General features: G+C 39.4%; 1 protein-coding gene and 1 pseudogene across 1 annotated transcript in view; both read left to right on the plus strand.

Annotated features, from left to right (window-relative positions):
• MMP20 (matrix metallopeptidase 20) overlaps window positions 1–17,664 on the plus strand; it is a 50,528-nt gene that overhangs the window by 16,996 nt on the left and 15,868 nt on the right. The gene's annotated exons all lie outside the window — the stretch shown is intronic.
• On the plus strand, window positions 14,314–15,761 carry LOC132429574 (heterogeneous nuclear ribonucleoprotein K pseudogene; annotated as a pseudogene).

Here is a 17,664-nt window from a genome sequence, read left to right on the forward strand (position 1 = left end):
CGAAGATACTATAGGAGCTATAGGAGTAGCTATAGTATCAGATACAGCTATGATTAGTGGTGGTAGGTGGTTGATCTTTATTTTTTAGTATTTTTATTGTTATGGAGATTATTCATCAAAAGAAAATAAGTATGGGGCTTCCCTGGTGGCGCAGTGGTTGAGAATCTGCCTGCCAATGCAGGGGACACGGGTTCGAGCCCTGGTCTGGGAAGATCCCACATGCCACGGAGCAACTGGGCCCGTGAGCCACAATTACTGAGTCTGTGTGTCTGGAGCCTGTACTCCACAACAAGAGAGACCGCGATAGTGAGAGGCCCATGCACCGCAATTAAGAGTGGCCCCCACTTGCCACAACTAGAGAAAGCCCTAGCACAGAAACGAAGACCCAACACAGCCATAAATAAATAAATAAATAAATAATTTTTTTTAAAAAGTTAAATAAGTAAGTTTAACATTAGTGTAATAAGGAAAAAGAGGAAAATTAAACATTTTTGGTTTGAAATTGATGTAGAAATTTTTTTTTTAATATTTATTTATTTGGTTGTGCCGGGTCTCAGTTACGGCAGGTGGGCTCCTTAGTTGAAGCTTGCCAGCTCCTTGTTGTGGCATGCAAGCTCTTAGCTGCGGCCTGCATACAGGATCTAATTCCCTGACCAGGAATCGAATCCAGACCCCTGCATTGGGAGCACGGAGTCTTAACCACTGCACCACCAGGGAAGTCCCAATGTGGAAGTTTTTATCTGAAGATAAGAAGTAGTTTCTGGAATAAAGTTTTCTATCAAAATTAAACGTAATATTAATGATGCTAACTTTTTGGCTTGCTGAAATGTTGATGAATGGTGACAGACAGTGAGTAATAATCGGAAAAACCCTGAAGAGGTTGGAAAATTTATACAGGTGCAAAGGGGAATTAAATTTTAGGTTTTGTGTTACAAAGTTAAGTTCAAGTGCTAGGATAAAACCTGAAACAGCTACAGGGAGAGCTGCTCATTTTAGGTCATAGGGCATAGTTGTTGGGGTAATCTTGTTGGAAGTAAAAAATCTAGTGAAAATGCTTCTGATTGAAAGGTGTTTAATAGAATCGATTAGGAGAGGATTATTTTCATTCATTAGAATTAGTGTTGAAAAATGAGGTTGTGCTAGACAGGTGAAGAAAATAATTTGAACACTATAGGCAGCTGCTAGGGAAGTAGCAACAAGAGTAAATAATAGGGCTCAGGCATTGGTGTACAGTGTGTTAGCAGTTTGATAATTAAGGCTTTGGAGTAAAAGCCTGTAAGGGAAGGCCTACCTGTGAGCTCTAGGCTTCTGATAATAAGTGAGGTTGAAGTAAAGGGTAAAGCTCTAAATAAGCTGCCTATTTTTCAGGTGTCTCTTTCATTAAGTTACAAATAATAGACCCAGAGCATATAAATAACATGGAATTTAAAAATACACGTGTGCAGATGTGAAGGGTGCTAAGTATGGTTGGGTAATACCAATGGTAACTATTAGGCCTAACTGGCTTGAAGTAGAGAAGACAACAGTCTGCTTGATGTCATTTTGCTGTGAATAGTTAGTGTGGTGATAGCACCTAGACAGAGTGTCAGTGTTTTGAATAGTTTTATTATTTTCTATCAATGGTAAAACAAATTAGTAAAAAGACACCTGTTTCAACTCTTGTGTTTGAATGATGCTGAGGCTGTTGCTGGGCTTCCTGTAGCTGAGGGAAGTCGTGGGTGAGGCCAAGCTGGAAGCCCCCTTACTAGAAGCAGATAATGACCAAGGTTAAACATGAAGATGTGTTGGAAATCTCATGAGTTTAAATTAAATTGTTCCTTGTTTCCTCGTTCTGTGGCTTCTCAGGGAGCATAATTACTTCTCTCCTTGGACAGCAAGAGAAACATCCCAACTCTCACCTCCACTCCTCCCCTTACTGGGGACTGAATTCAACCACATCAGAATAGGCAGAGGTGGCTCAGGCATATGCATGTGTGACATTATTTTTTCTTCTTTTTTCTTCATTGGAAAAGTGGTCGTTGAGCTCATACAGAGTGTTAAAAACTGTTGTAGTGACTGGAGCTATAAAGATGGATCAATAGTCCCCTTGCTTTTGTACACTTCAGGGTTAGATGAGGGAGAGGGACATGAGGGAGAGGGAGAGGGAAAGCACTGCCATCTGTGTGCTCATGTGCACATTTAGACAGAGAGAAAACGTCCTGGTGTCTCTTTTTATAAGAGCACTTATCCCATCAGCCCCACCCTCATGACCTCATCAAACCCTAATTACCTCCCACTGGTCCCATCCAAATACCATCACACCATCACATTGGGGGTTGGGATGAATTACGGGAAGACACAAACATTCAGCTCATAACACAGAGTAATCACATTGTTAAATATGTTATTGGATGTCCATCCAGACTTTTTCTCTGGGTAGAGATTTATTGTAAATGTGGGAGGGAGACAGGGATGTCCACAAAAGTGGGATTTTGTAATGTGCTGGATGTGCTGATTTGTACATTTTTTCACTCAATTATCTCTCATGTTTCCATGTCAATGAATTTTAATTTTCATCTTTATTTTATGTATGTATATATTATCCTAATATACAGATCTGTCCTAACTTATTTAACCAATCCCAAATTAATGAACATCTGGATTGTTTCTGATTTTTAAAAATTAGGAACAGCTTCAATAATGAATGGGCATCGGATTTTCAAAGGCAAATGAGAGGAAAGCCCAGGAACTCAGGCTTTAGACTTAGGCTAAGTTGGTTTAAATCTGGCCATGCTTCTTACTGATCAGGTGACACTGGGCAACTAATGTGCCAGACACGCAGTAAGCACTCAATAAAAGGCAGTTACTATATTTAGGAGTGGAAATCAAAAAACATGTACAACAGATTAGGGATTAGAAACAACCTGAGGTATTTTTAATTATTATCTTTTTTATTAAGACTTATTGATTATTTACTTTATTTTTATTGTTTATAACCAAAAAGTAAACCAAAGGGGAATCAGTAAACGTTGACCCAGGAGTGATAGGCAAGGCACAGAGCAGGAATCCTGGACACCGTGCAAGATGACATCAGCTTCATCTGAGGGATAACCTTGTCAGACTCTGCTGCCCATACAAGTGCATGTAGCACTTGTGCCCCAGTGCAGCACACAGCTTACTCTTTTGGTAATATCAATGTTTGTGATAGAGGCCAAGGAGACAGTGCAGTCAAAGGTATTATGCCCTTTCATGCAACTATAATTGTTTTCTTAAAAAAGCAAAAGAAAATTTTTTTAACCTTCTGTTTATCAAACTGTGAGCATTCAAAAATTGCCATGACTAAGTGAAGATAATACATCCTTTGACTAAATCTTGACTGTAAATACTGAGGGTGGTAACAGAATAGAAAGGGAGGCATAGATATAAGGGACATTTAGAAAGGAGTGGTTAGGGAAGGGATTAAAGAAAGCGAACTTGTATCTGCTCAGCCATCTTCTCCCATTTCTGATCTGATGAGCTATTGCGGTAGGGCAGGTAATACCAAAGGTCTAGGAGGAGCTAGAAGGAGCCAGCAGTGGTACCCTTTCAACAATGGAATTGCCACTGACCCAACTTGGGACTTTGAACCTCTATTTCTCCTCTTTAAAATGAGGTGTTGTCTGATATTCATAGCGACTTCAGTGTGTCCAGTACTTACTATGCTAAGCTCTTTGTTATCAACTCCTTACAACACCCCTGTAAGGTATGGATTATTATTCCTATTTTATTAGACATAGAAAAGATAACTGGTTCAAGCTCACACCCACACCCACACTGTCCTCTGCTAGAGCCCATGCTCCTAACCTCCCTGCCTAACCACCTCCTAAGGTGCTGTCCAGAGCTAGAATCCCATGGCTCTGATCTCCTACCAGCTGTCACCAAAAGTCCCCAAGTGCTTGCTAAGCCTGGACAAAGAACAAAGAATTCTTTCAAGCCACAGCCATCATGGCAACCTGGGGGCCATGATGAAAGAGTTCCCAGTCTGTTCTCTCCCACCTGCCAGCCTGGAATTCCCCATCACCAACAATAACCTGTTGATGAGACATTTCAGGCTGTGGATGTAATAACCACACAGTTTGTTTCCAAAGCAAGATGGAATGCAGTGTCTTTTAAAGTCACCGTGAGATTGTTGCAGTGTATAAATGTACATTGGTACATTCAAATGTTCTGTTTGAAGAGAAATAAACTTCAGCTATATTAAGTTGAAAGTCATAAGTATATATTACTTTCATATATATATAAATATATGTATATATTTAATTCATATAGATTTCTCTTTATAATAGATGACAAAATATTAAAGTTATCCCAGATTTCCTCGAGGTGACTGGAACTCCAGTCATACCCAAATGATATTTGCATCTCTCTGATTATTCTCGGTTTTACATGATATAATTTAACGATAAAATCAAGAATATCACAATCAGCTATAGACCTTAGAAGAATAATAGCATTTTACATATGGAATAAGCATAAAGGTTGATCATGTCCTAATCCTTCATTTTGGAGATAAGAAAGCTAGGCCCAGGTCTCTCAGCCCAGCGGACCCTCCACTGCAACCCGGGTCTGCTGACTCATGATGCTGAGTCTATCTTATCACTCACATAGATAACCTCTGACTGTGCAATGGAACTACGAAGAGAACGCTGAATTTTGACTTGAATGAATGAATGCTCTTTGACTGGAATGCATTTGGAGTGAGTAGGAAAAGCACTTTGGGGCGTCTCCTGTTCTCCTGGGCCCTTGGCCTGTGGATTGGGTAAAGAGCCACAATCTTTACCCAACCTTCAGGGTAAAGAAGGAGGAGGTTCTAGACTATCCAGGTTTCCCAAAAATGTTTGCTAGGTTTCTCCACATTCTGTTTTATTCTCAAAATAGGATTCTTTATTTAAAAACATCTGTCAATCACTAATTGTCACATTTGAAAGACGTTATGTATACTAGATTCGAATGGAAAGAAACATATGGTTAAGAGTCATGCAAGTAGGGATTGAAGAGAAGGGCGAATGTAAGAGGCATCCTGAAGGAGTCACCAGCAGGACTTGGACACTGATTTGGTGAGAACAATGGAAAAGGAAGCAGCATGGCCCACATAGATAGGAAAATCCAAAAGACTTATGGGACAAATGAAGAAAAACTCAATTTTAGATGTGTCGAATTTAAGGTGATGACAATTCTAGTGGGGTTTTATAGAAATAAGCCAGTGCTCGGGGAGAGATCACAGTCGGAGGCTTCATAGGTTATAGAATCTCCCACATGGAGGAGGCACTGAAAGATTTGAAAATAAACTCTAATAATTATAATAACAATAGCTGACATTTTATGATCATTTACAATGTGCTGTGTGTTCTGCTAAGCATTTAATAGACATCTGCTCATTTAATCCACACTGTTCTTTTTCCCAGCTAGAATTTTTAACCTAGGTCTACTTGACTTCAGAGGCAGAATCCCTATAATGGAGCCCCAGATAAACCAGGGAAAAGAGAATTATCCTTTCTATAAGTGATCAATAGTGGACAATGCTGCTGAGGTCACCAGACTGAGGACTGAAGAACAGGACTGACTGGCCAGGATGATGAAGGGATGTAGTTTTAGTGGCATAGTAAGGAATGAACCCAGATCCCGAGGAGTGAAAAGGCAAATGGTGTGGAGCAAAGGGTAATGGTAGATGTAGGTCATTCATTTGAGAATCTTGTTAATAACAAAGAGTTAAGATAATAGCTGGAAGAGGCAGCAGGGTCAAATGAGGATTTTTTTCAAGATGAGAAATACCTGGGCGCATTTGAAGACATGAAAAGGAGCCAATGAAGAAAAAGAAATGCAAAGCACTTTGGGAAGGAGGGACAATAAAATCAGTAACCTCTGCTATTAGATGGCACCATTGGAACCTAGCATTTCCCAGGGTTCCGTGGGCTTGAGGAAAGCTTGCACAGCTAAAGAGGAAGTCTTCCTCCTTCAGTCTCCCTGGGGATCTTTCTTTTCTGGCTATAAGGTTGCATCACTGAAAGTCAACACAGGCATTGTATTTACTTAGACTGATTCTCTGTTATGTACTACAAATTCAGACAAAGAGGCAGAAGGTGTACTAAGATTGCTGATTCACTGCCATTTCTTCTGAACACCCTCCTTCTGACTAAGGACGAGGTTCTTTACATCTTCACAGGTTACGGCTTATAAATATGGATCTCTGTAGGCTCCTCAGATGGGTATAAACACTTAATTTAAGGACACTGTGCACAGCTTTGGCTATTTTAACCACTGTCTACATGTGGGTTTTTAATTTTATAAGCTCTGTTTCTCGTGGGTTCAGTGACATGGATGATTCATGTCTGATTTTTGGCCTCTGAAACATCCTCATATAAACAGCCCTGGTTAGTGAGCTCCCCTCAAATGAATGGCTTCTTGGCCAATGATGTGACTGTCTGTACTTCAAATTTTCCAGTGACAAAATTTTATATCAGCGAGACAAATTTAGAAGGAAACTTATCTCTACTGATAAACTCTAAGTTTTACATAATTAAAAAATTTGTAGAGTAAAAACATGTCTCTTTAAAGTATTTACAAATAATTGTAAGAGTAGTCCAGAGTTTATAAAATGCTTTAATATGCATTGTCTCAATTGATCCTTTGAAATATTAGCACAGGTTTATTATTATTATCATTCTTATTTGACAGAAAGAAACTGACTCCCAGAAAAATTAAGTAACCCATACAAGGTCACACATCCAATAATAAAACAAGGTCTCCAGCACCCCTTTCTTCTTTCACTGAACTACAGTGTCCAGTCTCAGGGGAGAGAAGCATCAGTTCAACTGAGAGCATCAAAATGATAAAAAGAAGAAAGACACCTATTCCCCTGAAACTAGGGAACAGAGTGACAGAGAAGAAGAGAGTCAAGGAGAGTAAGGGGTGAAGACAGTAGAAAATGAAAGCACCCATCAGCTCCTGCTGGATTACCTTGACAGTCAGCAAAGAAGAGGTGAATGTCTCTCCTGAAAATGAAAGACTGAGGGGATCGGTTTAGGCAAATGGGGAGTGAAAACAGTGGGGTAAAACAAAAAAAGAAAAGTTCAACAAATATGAATCAAGTCCCAGATGTGCCAGGCACTTGCTAAGCCTGAGAATACATAGATGAATCATACATGACCTTGCTCCAAGGAGCTCACAGGACTGGCAAAGAGGTTCAAGAATGTTACCAGTGACTTCATCTCAAACTTGATGATTTAATTGCTGTTCTTTAGTAAAAGAGAATGAAAATTTCAGAGAATATGAAAACTGATCATTAGATGAGTTCCACACAACCCTCTGACACCCATTTATCTAGCCAACAGATATTTATTGAGCCCTGACTATCTGCCAGGCACAGCAGTGGCTCCTGGCTACACAAAGATAAACAGTGCAGTTAAATATTTATCAGCAGGTCTATAATATCAATAAACTCCATTGTTTTGCCCTCCTTATCAAAGAGCAGGTTACAGACTGTTGATATGATCTGTTTATTTTCATTACCAGTTCCAATACATCCTGCAGCTGTTTTTTTCATAATTGATGTATAGTTGATTTACAACGTGTGTTAGTTTCAGGTGTACAGCAAAGTGATTCAGTTATACACACATGTATATCTATTCTTTTTCAGATTCTTTTCTGTTATAGGTTATTACAAAAATTTGAGTATAGCTCCCTGTGCTATACAGTAGGTCCATGTTGGTTATCTGTTTTATATATAGTAGTGTGTATATGTTAATCTAAAACTCTTAATTTATCCCTCCTCACTTTCCCCTTTGATAACCATAAGTTCGTTTTCTGTGTCTGTGGGTTTATTTCTATTTTGTATATAAGTTCATTTGTATCATTTTTTAGATTCCACATATAAATGATATCATATGATATTTGTCTTTGTCCATCTGGCTTACTTCACTTAGTGTGATAATCTCTGGGTTCATCCATGTAGCTGCAAATGGCATTATTTCATTCTTTTTTATGGCTGGGTAATATTCCATTGTATATATATACAACATCTTCTTTATCCTTTCATCTGTCCATGGACATTTACACTGCTTCAGTGTCTTGCCTATTGAAAATAGTGCTGCAATGAACACTGGGTGCATGTATCATTTCAAATCATGGATTTCTCCAGATATATACCCAGGATTGGGATTGCAGGATCACACGTAGCTCTATTTTTAGTATTTTAAGGAACCTCCATACTATTCTCCATAGTGGCTGTACCAGTTTATATTCCTACCAGCAGAGTAGGAGAGTTCCTTTTCTCAAAACCTTCTCCAGCATTTATTATTTGTAGACTTGTTGATGATGGCCATTCTGACCAGTGTGAGGTGATACCACATTGTAGTTTTGATTTACATTTCTCTAATTATTAGCAAAGTTGAGCATCTTTTCATGTGTCTTTTGGCCATCTATATGTCTTCTTTGGAGAAATGTCAATTTAGATCTTCTGCCCATTTTTTGATTGGGTTGTTTTTTTAATATTGAAATACTTGTATATTTTGGAGGTTAATCTCTTGTCGGTCACATCAATTGCAAATATTTTCTCCCATTCTGTAGGTTGTCTTTTCATTTTGTTTATGGTTTTCTTTGCTGTGCAAAAGCTTTTAAGTTTAATTAGGTCCCACATGTTTATTTTTGTCTTTATTTCTGTTACTCTAGGAGATGTATCCAAAAAGATATTGCTGCAATTTATGCCTATGTTTTTCTCTAAGAGTTTTATAGTTTTATAGTCTTACATTTAGGTCTTTAATCCATTTTGACTTTATTTTTGTGTGTGATGTTAGAGAATGTTCTAATTTCATTGTTTTACATGTAGCTGTCCAGTTTTCCCAGCATCACTTATTGAAGAGACTGTCTTTTCTCCATGGTATATTCTTGCCTCCTTTATCAAAGATAAGGTGACCATAGGTGCATGGGTTTATTTCTGGGCTTTCTATCCTGTTCCATTGATCTCTATTTCTGTTTTGGTAACAGTACCATTACGGTAGCTTTGTAGTATAGTCTGAAGTCAGGGAGCCTGATTCCTCCAGTTCTGTTTTTCTTTCTCAAGATTGCTTTATCTATTTGGGTCTTTTGTGTTTCCATACAAATTTTAAAATTCTTTTGTTCTGGGCTTCCCTGGTGGCGCGGTGGTTGAGGGTCCGCCTGCCAGTGCAGGGGACGTGGGTTCGAGCCCTGGTCCAGGGGGATCCCACATGCCGTGGAGCAGCTAAGCCTGTGCGCCACAACTGCTGAGGTCCGCGCACCTAGGGCCCATGCTGTGCGGCAGGAGAGGCCACCGCAGTGAGAAGCCCGCACACCGCAACAAAGACACAACACAGCCAAAAATAAATAGATAAATTTATTTTTAAAAAAATTATTTTGTTCTAGTTCTACAAAAAAATGCCATGGTAATTTGATAGGGATTGCATTGAATCTGTAGATTGCCTTGGGTATTATAGTCATTTTGACAATATTGATTCTTCCAATCCAAGAACATGGTATATCTTTCTATCTGTTTGTATCATCTTTGATTTTTTTATCAGTGTCTTACAGTTTTTGGAGTACAAGTCTTTGCCTCCTTAGGTAGGTTTATTCCTAGGTATTTTATTCTTTTTGATGTGATGGTAAATGGGAGTGTTTCCTTAATTGCTCTTCCTGAGGTTTTGTTGTTAGTGTATAGGAATGCAAGAGATTTCTGTGTGTTAATTTTGTATCCTGCAACTTTACCAAATTCATTGATGAGCTCTAATAGTTTTCTGGTAGTGTCTTTAGGATTTTCTATGTATAGTATCATATCATCTGCAAACAGTGACTGTTTTACTTCCTTTCCAATTTGGATTCCTTTTATTTCTTTTTCTTCTCTGCTTGCCATGGCTAGGACTTCCAAAACTATGTTAAATAAAAGTGGCAAGAGTGGGCATCCTTGTGTTGTTCCTGATCTTAGAGGAAATGCTTTCAGCTTTTCACTGTTGAGTATGATGTTATTAGCTGTGGGTTTGTCATATAAGGCCTTTATTATGTTGAGGTTCCCTCTATGCCCACTTTCTGGAGCATTTTTATCATAAATCGATGTGGAATTTTATCAAAAGCTTTTTCTGTGTCTGTTGATCATATGATTTTTTTTTGGGGGGGGGTACGCGGGCCTCTCACTGCTGTGGCCTCTCCTGTTGCGGAGCACAGGCTCCGGACACGCAGGCTCAGCGGCCACGGCTCACGGGACCAGCCGCTCCACGGCATGTGGGATCTTCCCTGACCGGGGCACGAACCCGTGTCCCCTGCATCGGCAGGCGGACTCTCAACCACTGCGCCACCAGGGAAGCCCGATCATATGATTTTTATTCTTCAATTTGTTAATGTGGTATATCACACTGATTTGCAGATATCAAAAATTCCTTGCACCCCTGGGATAAATCCCACTTTATCATGGTGTATGATCCTTTGAATGTATTGTTGGATTCGGTTTGCTAGTATTTTGTTGAGGATTTTTGCATCTATGTTAATCAATGATATTGGTCTATAATTTTCTTTTCTGTGTGGTATCTTTTACTCATTTTGGTATCAGGGTGATTGTGGCCTCATAGAATGAGTTCAGCTGAATGGAGAACAGAGTATCTGTTCTATTTTTGAGTGTACAGGTGATTGTTTCTATGAAAATGGGTTTATCTAAGAAAGGTCTTGTTATGTCTTGCTGCCCTGAATCCCCTTTCAAAGCCTACTTCTTTTATTAACACTTTCCACAGGGTGTTCGTGGGGTTAATGACTTTCTGTACGTTTGTCCTGAGGGCCCAGGTGCAAGGGAGGCAGCTCCTGGTTTTACTCTACTCAGCCCGTCATCTGAAAATTCCAGAAGCGAACCAAGTGTGAGGCTGGAGATGCCGGGCTTCAGTTACGAGGGTCTTCAAAATATTAGCCTTAGGAGAAGTAGCCTTAAAATAAGAATGGATGTACACAGTTACTTCAGGTGTAAGTCTCAAAAACAACGTTCCTTAGTAATGGGGCTGGCCCAAGCTTTGGCTATCAAAAAGTAAAACACTCTTTAGTATGTAAATTAATTCTTAAAAGATGTGTGGACAGTATTGAATCGCCAACAACCTGTTATTTGAATGGCTGGAACATGGTTAAGTTCAAGTTGGCACAGGCGTAGATAGACGGTAACAGCGACCCGCTGTGAGTACCCACTGCTTCATTCCAGCCGCAAATGAGGACACGTGGGGCCATCCCACCTCCGAGGTTTCCCTGTTGTGCTTTAACACAGTTGTAAGAGGTTCACGGCAATATAATAGTTAATGAACTTTCAGTTTAAATTGTGTACATTTTTAAATTGTAAGATTTTTACTGTATATTGATGCATAGTGTGATTCAATAAACTGCTTTTAATTTAAAAACTATTTACTATTCAAAATAAATATAGTTATATATTTATAGAAAAATTAAAAAAAGAAGTGTTCCTTCCTCTGCAATTATTTGGAGTAGTTTGAGGATAGGTGTTAACTCTTCTCTAAATGTTTGGTAGAATTCACCTGTGATCCTGGACTTCTATTTGTTGAGAGTTTTTAAATCACAGATTAAATTTCAGTACTTGTGATTGATCTGTTCATATTCTCTATTTCTTCCCGGTTCAGCCTTGGGAGATTGTACCTTTCTAAGAATTTGTCCATTTCTTCTAGGTTGTCCTTTTTTTTTTTTTCGGTACTCGGGCCTCTCACTGTTGTGGCCTCTCCCGTTGCAGAGCACAGGCTCTGGGCGTGCAGGCTCAGCTGCCATGGCTCACGGGCCCAGCCGTTCCGCGGCATGTAGGGATCCTCCCGGACCGGAGCACAAACCCGCGTCCCCTGCATCGGCAGGCGGACTCTCAACCACTGCGCCACCAGGGAAGCCCCTAGGTTGTCCATTTTATCAGCATATAGTTGCTTGTCTCTCATGATCCTTTGTATTTCTGTGGTGTCAGTTGTAACGTCTCTTTTTTCATTTCTAATTTTATTGATTCGGGCCCTCTCCCTTTTTTGTCTTGATGAGTCTGGCTAAAGGGTTATCAATTTTGTTTATCTTTTCAAAGAAGCTTTTCGTTTCATTGATCTTTGCTATTGTTTTCTTCCTTTCTATTTCATTTATTTCTGCTCTGATCTTAATAATTTCTTTCCTTCTACTAACTTTGGGCTTTGTTTGTTCTTCTTTCTATAGTTGCTTTAGGTGTAAGGTTAGGTTGTTTATTTGAGATTTTTCTCATTTCCTGAGGTAAGCTTGTATCACTATAAACCTCCCTCTTAGAATTGCTTTTGCTGAGTCTCACAGGGTTTGGGTCATCATGTTTTCATTTTCATTTGTCTCTAGGTATTTTTTGGTTTCCTCTTTGATTTCTTCAGTGATCCATTGTTGTTTAGTAGCATATTGTTTAGCCTCCACGTGTTTGTGTTTTTTTTAGTTGATTTCTAATCTCATAGCATTGTGGTAGGAAAAGATGCTTGATATGATTTCAATTTTCTTAAATTTACTGAGGCTTGCTTTGTGGCCCAGCATGTGATGTGTTCTGGAGAATGTTCCATGTGCACTGGAAAAGAATGTGTGTTCTGATGCTTTTGGATAGAATGCTCTATAAATATCAATTAAGTTAATCTGTCATTAATGTGTCATTAAAGCCTGTGTTTCATTATGGGTTTCTGTCTGGATGATCTGTCCATTGACATAAATGAGGCAATAAAGTCCCCCACTATTATTGTGTTACTGTCAATTTCTCCTTTTATGTCTGTTAACATTTGCCTTATATATTGAGGTGCTCCCATGTTGGGTTCATATATATTTACAATTGTTATATCTTCTTTTTGGGTTGATCCCTTGCTCATTACATAGTGTCTTCTTTGTCTCTTGTAACAGTCTTTATTTTAAAGTCTATTTTTTCTCTTATGAGTATTGCTACTCCAGCTTTCTTTTGATTTCCATTTGCATAGAATACATTTTTACATCCCCCTTAGCTGTTCCTTTACAACAGTTTTATAGATTTTCATTTTGCTTATATTTTAAATCCATTTACAGCTGTATTAGGAGGTTACTTGCTATACATTTTTTGTCAATTTTAATTTATTAATTATTGTAATCTATAGCTCTAAGTTTGTAAATCCTCTGAATATGTGTTCTATTGCTTTATTACCCAGTAGACATAATTTTTCTTCATTAATGTACTGAAATTTTTCATGAGTACAGATTCTTTTGGAATTTGTGATACTTTACACACATATATCACATATAGGTAGTGTTTATTACTACCTTATACATACAGTGTATACATTATAATATGTCTAAGTGTTTTAACTAAGGTTTCTTAACTTTGGCACTTACTGATATTTTGGGCCAGACTGGTCTTTGTCATGTTGGGCTGTCCTGTGCATTGTAGGATGTAAACTAAAATGTCACCCCTTGTCTTCACTAGACTCCAGTAGCATTGCTCCCCCTGCCCACTTTTCTCATTTCTTCATCCCCACTATTATAATTGCCTGAAAGCCACGCTTTGTGCCTTAATGAGAATCTAGCACAATGACTGGAGCAGAGTCAGCATTTCAGAAGTATGTATTAAATTGAATTAATTGTAAAACACTTGCTTTTTGGATTCTTCATCAGGTTCCCAGTTAATCCATTGTTTTGTCCTCCTTATCAAAGATGAGATTATGGACTGTTGACATGATCTCTTTTTCTATTTTCATTACCTGATTCTTCTGGATACCCAAACCTGTGCTCTTTCTGTGATGGTGAAGAGAAGGGAGAGGGGGAAAGCAGTCCCTCTGGCCTTCAGCAAAGGCTAGGTCTCATTGGGTAAGGGGTCAAGTTATAAACAGAGAAAAACTGGAGGTCACAGTCTGGGAAGGAGCAAGTAGATTAGTTAGGACATGTGATGAAAATCAACATAGCTGGAGTCTAATCGGCTCTGTTTGCCCCTAACCACTGCTGACATTTGGGCCCATCAGCTTTTCTGGGTCTCAGTTTTCCATCTGTTAATACATATGGTCTAGATAAGGCTGTGATGTGTAAAGCTTGGGGAGAGGAAGTGTACCCTCAATGGCCTCCTGCCACACTGAGTATTGTCTATGGTAGATGCCCAAATAATAATTTTAAAAATGGACAATATTCAGCCAAGTGGCACTTTACAGTTTATAATGCACTTTCATATGCTTTATCTCAATTGATCCGCATAAGGATCTCAGGAGATAGGCAAGTTATTATTATTTGCATTTACAAGATTATGAAACAGGGCTGAGGCAGCACGGCAGCATAGGGATGGTAACCTTGCCTGGCAACTGCAGCAGAACACTTCAGTTCTGCCCTGCAAGGATATATTTAATAATAGATTGGTGTGTCTATTTAATACAAGAAAATGGAAACTGAACAGCCAGAGGAAACCTTTCCCAACACCGAAACCAATGGCAAATTTGGTAAACGCCCTCCTGAAGATATGGAAGAGGAATAAGCTTTTAAAAGATCTAGAAGCACTGACGAGATGGTTGAATTACGCATTCTGCTTCAGAGCAAGAATGCTGGGGCAGTGATTGGAAAAGGAGGCAAGAATATTAAGGCTCTCTGTACAGACTACAATGCCAGTGTTTGAGTCCCAGACAGCAGTGGCCCCGAGCACATATTGAGTATCAGTGCTGATATTGAAACAATTGGAGAAATTCTGAAGAAAATCATTCGTACCTTGGAAGAGGGCCTGCAGTTGCCATCACCCACTGCAACCAGCCAGTTCCCGCTCGAATCTGATGCTGTGGAATGCTTAAATTACCAACACTATAAAGGAAGCGACTTTGACTGTGAGTTGAGACTGTTGATCCATCAGAGTCTGGCTGGAGGAATTATTGGGGTCAAAGGTGCTAAAATCAAAGAACTTCGAGAGAACACTCAGACATCAATCAAGCTTTTCCAGGAATGTTGTCCTCAATCCACTGACAGAGTTGTTCTTATTGGAGGAAAACCTGATAGGGTTGTAGAGTGCATAAAGATCATCCTTGATCTTATATCAGAGTCTCCCATCAAAGGACATGCTCAGCCTTATGATCCCAATTTTTACGATGAAACCTATGATTATGATGGTTCAATGATGTTCAATGACCGCCGGATGTCCCGTGGGATTTCCCATGTGGGGAAGAGGTGGTTTTGACAGAATGCCTCCTGGTCGGGGTGGGCGTCCCATGCCTCCATCCAGAAGAGATTATGATGATAGGAGCCCTCGTCGAGGACCTCCTCCTGGACGAGGGGGCCGGGGTGGTGGCAGAGCTCGGAATCTTCCTCTTCCTCCACCGCCACCTAGAGGAAGAGATCTAATGGCCTATGACAGAAGAGAAAGACCTGGAGACTGTTATGATGGCATGGTTGGTTTCAGTGCTGATGAAACCTGGGGCTCTGCAATAGATACATGGAGCCCATCAGAGTGGCAGATGACTTATGAACCACAGGGTGGCTCTGGATATGATTATTCCTATGCAGGGGGTCGTGACTCATATGGTGCTCTTGGTGGACCTATTATTACTACACAAGTAATTATTCCCAAAGATATAGTTGGATCTATGGCTGGATCTATTATTGGCAAAATTGGTAAGCAGATTAAACAAATACGTCATGAGTCAGGAGCTTCGATCAAAATTGATGAGCCTTTAGAAGGGTCCAAAAATCAGATCATTACCATTATAGGAACACAGGACCAGATACAGAATGCACAATATTTGCTGCAGGACAGTGTGAAGCAGTATGCAGATGCTGAAGGATTCTAATGCAAGATATTTTTTTCTTTTTTATAGTGTGAAGCAGTATTCTGGAAAGTTTATCTAAGACTAGTGAAGAACTGAAGGAGTCCTGCATCATTTTTTTTTATCTGCTTCTGTTTAAAAAGCCAACATTCCTCTGCTTCATAGGTGTCCTGCATTTGAGATGCAGTGAAATCTTTGCTGTTCACCAGATGTAATGTTTTAGTTCCTTACAAACAGGGGTGGGGGTAGGGGAGGGTGTGCAGAAACTAACATTGAAATTTTGAAACAGCAGCAGAGTGAGTGAATTTTAATTTTTGTTCATTGTTGGTGGTTTTAAAAAAAATCCCCCCATTGGGCTTCCCTGGTGGCGCAGTGGTTGAGAGTCCGCCTGCTGATGCAGGGGACACAGGTTCGTGCCCCGGCCTGGGAAGATCCCACATGCCGCGGAGCGGCTGGGCCCGTGAGCCATGGCCGCTGAGCCTGCGCGTCCGGAGCCTGTGCTCCGCAATGGGAGAGGCCACAACAGTGAGAGGCACGTGTACCGAAAAAAAAAAAAAATCCCCCACGTAATTATTGTGAACACTTTGCTTTGTGGTCACTGTAACATTGGGGGGGGTGGGGGACAGGGAGGAAAAGTAACAATAGTCCATATGTCCCTGGCATCTATTCAGAGCAGTGTGCAGAATGTAATACTCTTTTGTAAGAAACGTTTTATGATTTTTAAAATAAATTTAGTGAACCTAAAAAGAAAGAGATTATGAAACAGACTTGGAGATACTCGTCAGCATTGGAATTGCAGCTCCAGCTTACAGCCTTCTAAAACATGTGCTTTTCCTTTTGCCTCTTGATGTTGCTTAGGAACATGAAGTATTTCTCTCTCTCAGTACAGCTCTCCTTTAGATTTTGTCATCAGCTTAAAGTGCCTCACCTGGATGGCTTCGCCAGCTCCCCCCAGATGGAATGACACATCCCTCCTGTGGAATACACTCTATGTTCTCAGAGCAACATGAGCTTGACTCTTCATTGCACAAATTGCTCTGAATTATAATTGTCTAATCACTTATCTGCCTCTACTACTAGATTATAGCTTCTTGAGGGCAGAGCCCGAGTCTTGTTCAGTGTTTCATCCTTGACGTCTACCTCAGTGCCTGCTGATAGGTGCTCCATAAATATTTGTTAAATTAACTAAAACTCAACATAAGATTTGAGGAGTGCCTAAACTTACTATATGGAAAATTAAATGTCAGAACTTTATTACAATTTCCCTGTCTGCAAATAATTTTATGTGTTGATTCTAACTTCTGTGGAGTCAAGTAAACTATTTGTATTTTATAAGAATGATTTTCATCTCCAAAATTCAAAGTGGACTTCATTTGCATTGAAGGTTTCAGCCCAGTACCCTCTTGTATACTCCCACAATTTTATGTAAATAATACTGGATAGATGGGTGGTTGAGTTGATAAATCTTAAGTTAATGTATGTGTACCAGAGTTTCTCTGAAGTAGCCATTAGGTACAAAGATATAAACATTTTCAGTAGATAAATACATAGACAACATCATTTATAATTGTTAATGTTTTTGCAGTTTTTACAGGAAATAATTAGCCTCTTCCAACCACAAAAGTTTGGCTCATTTATATAATATCTATAAAGTGCACCTGGATGGTATTTATCTTTATGAGATTTTAATTTTTAAAAGATCAGAAGTGGAAAGGGAAATTTGTAGCAAATGATACTTGGAATAGGAAGGTGCACAGCTTAAGTGTATAAATTATTGATGTCAACCCTTGCTATCCTTTCATGTTTTGAACATCCTTAAATAAATGAAGGAAAGAGGATTACAGAGATGCTAAAAGAATGAAAAGGGAGAAGAAATTGTTTACTAAAGTCAAAAAAGGATATGGGGAGGGGGAAGGGTAAGCTGTGA

Source organism: Delphinus delphis, chromosome 8, assembly GCF_949987515.2.
Source record: "Delphinus delphis chromosome 8, mDelDel1.2, whole genome shotgun sequence".
NCBI lineage: Eukaryota > Metazoa > Chordata > Mammalia > Artiodactyla > Delphinidae > Delphinus > Delphinus delphis.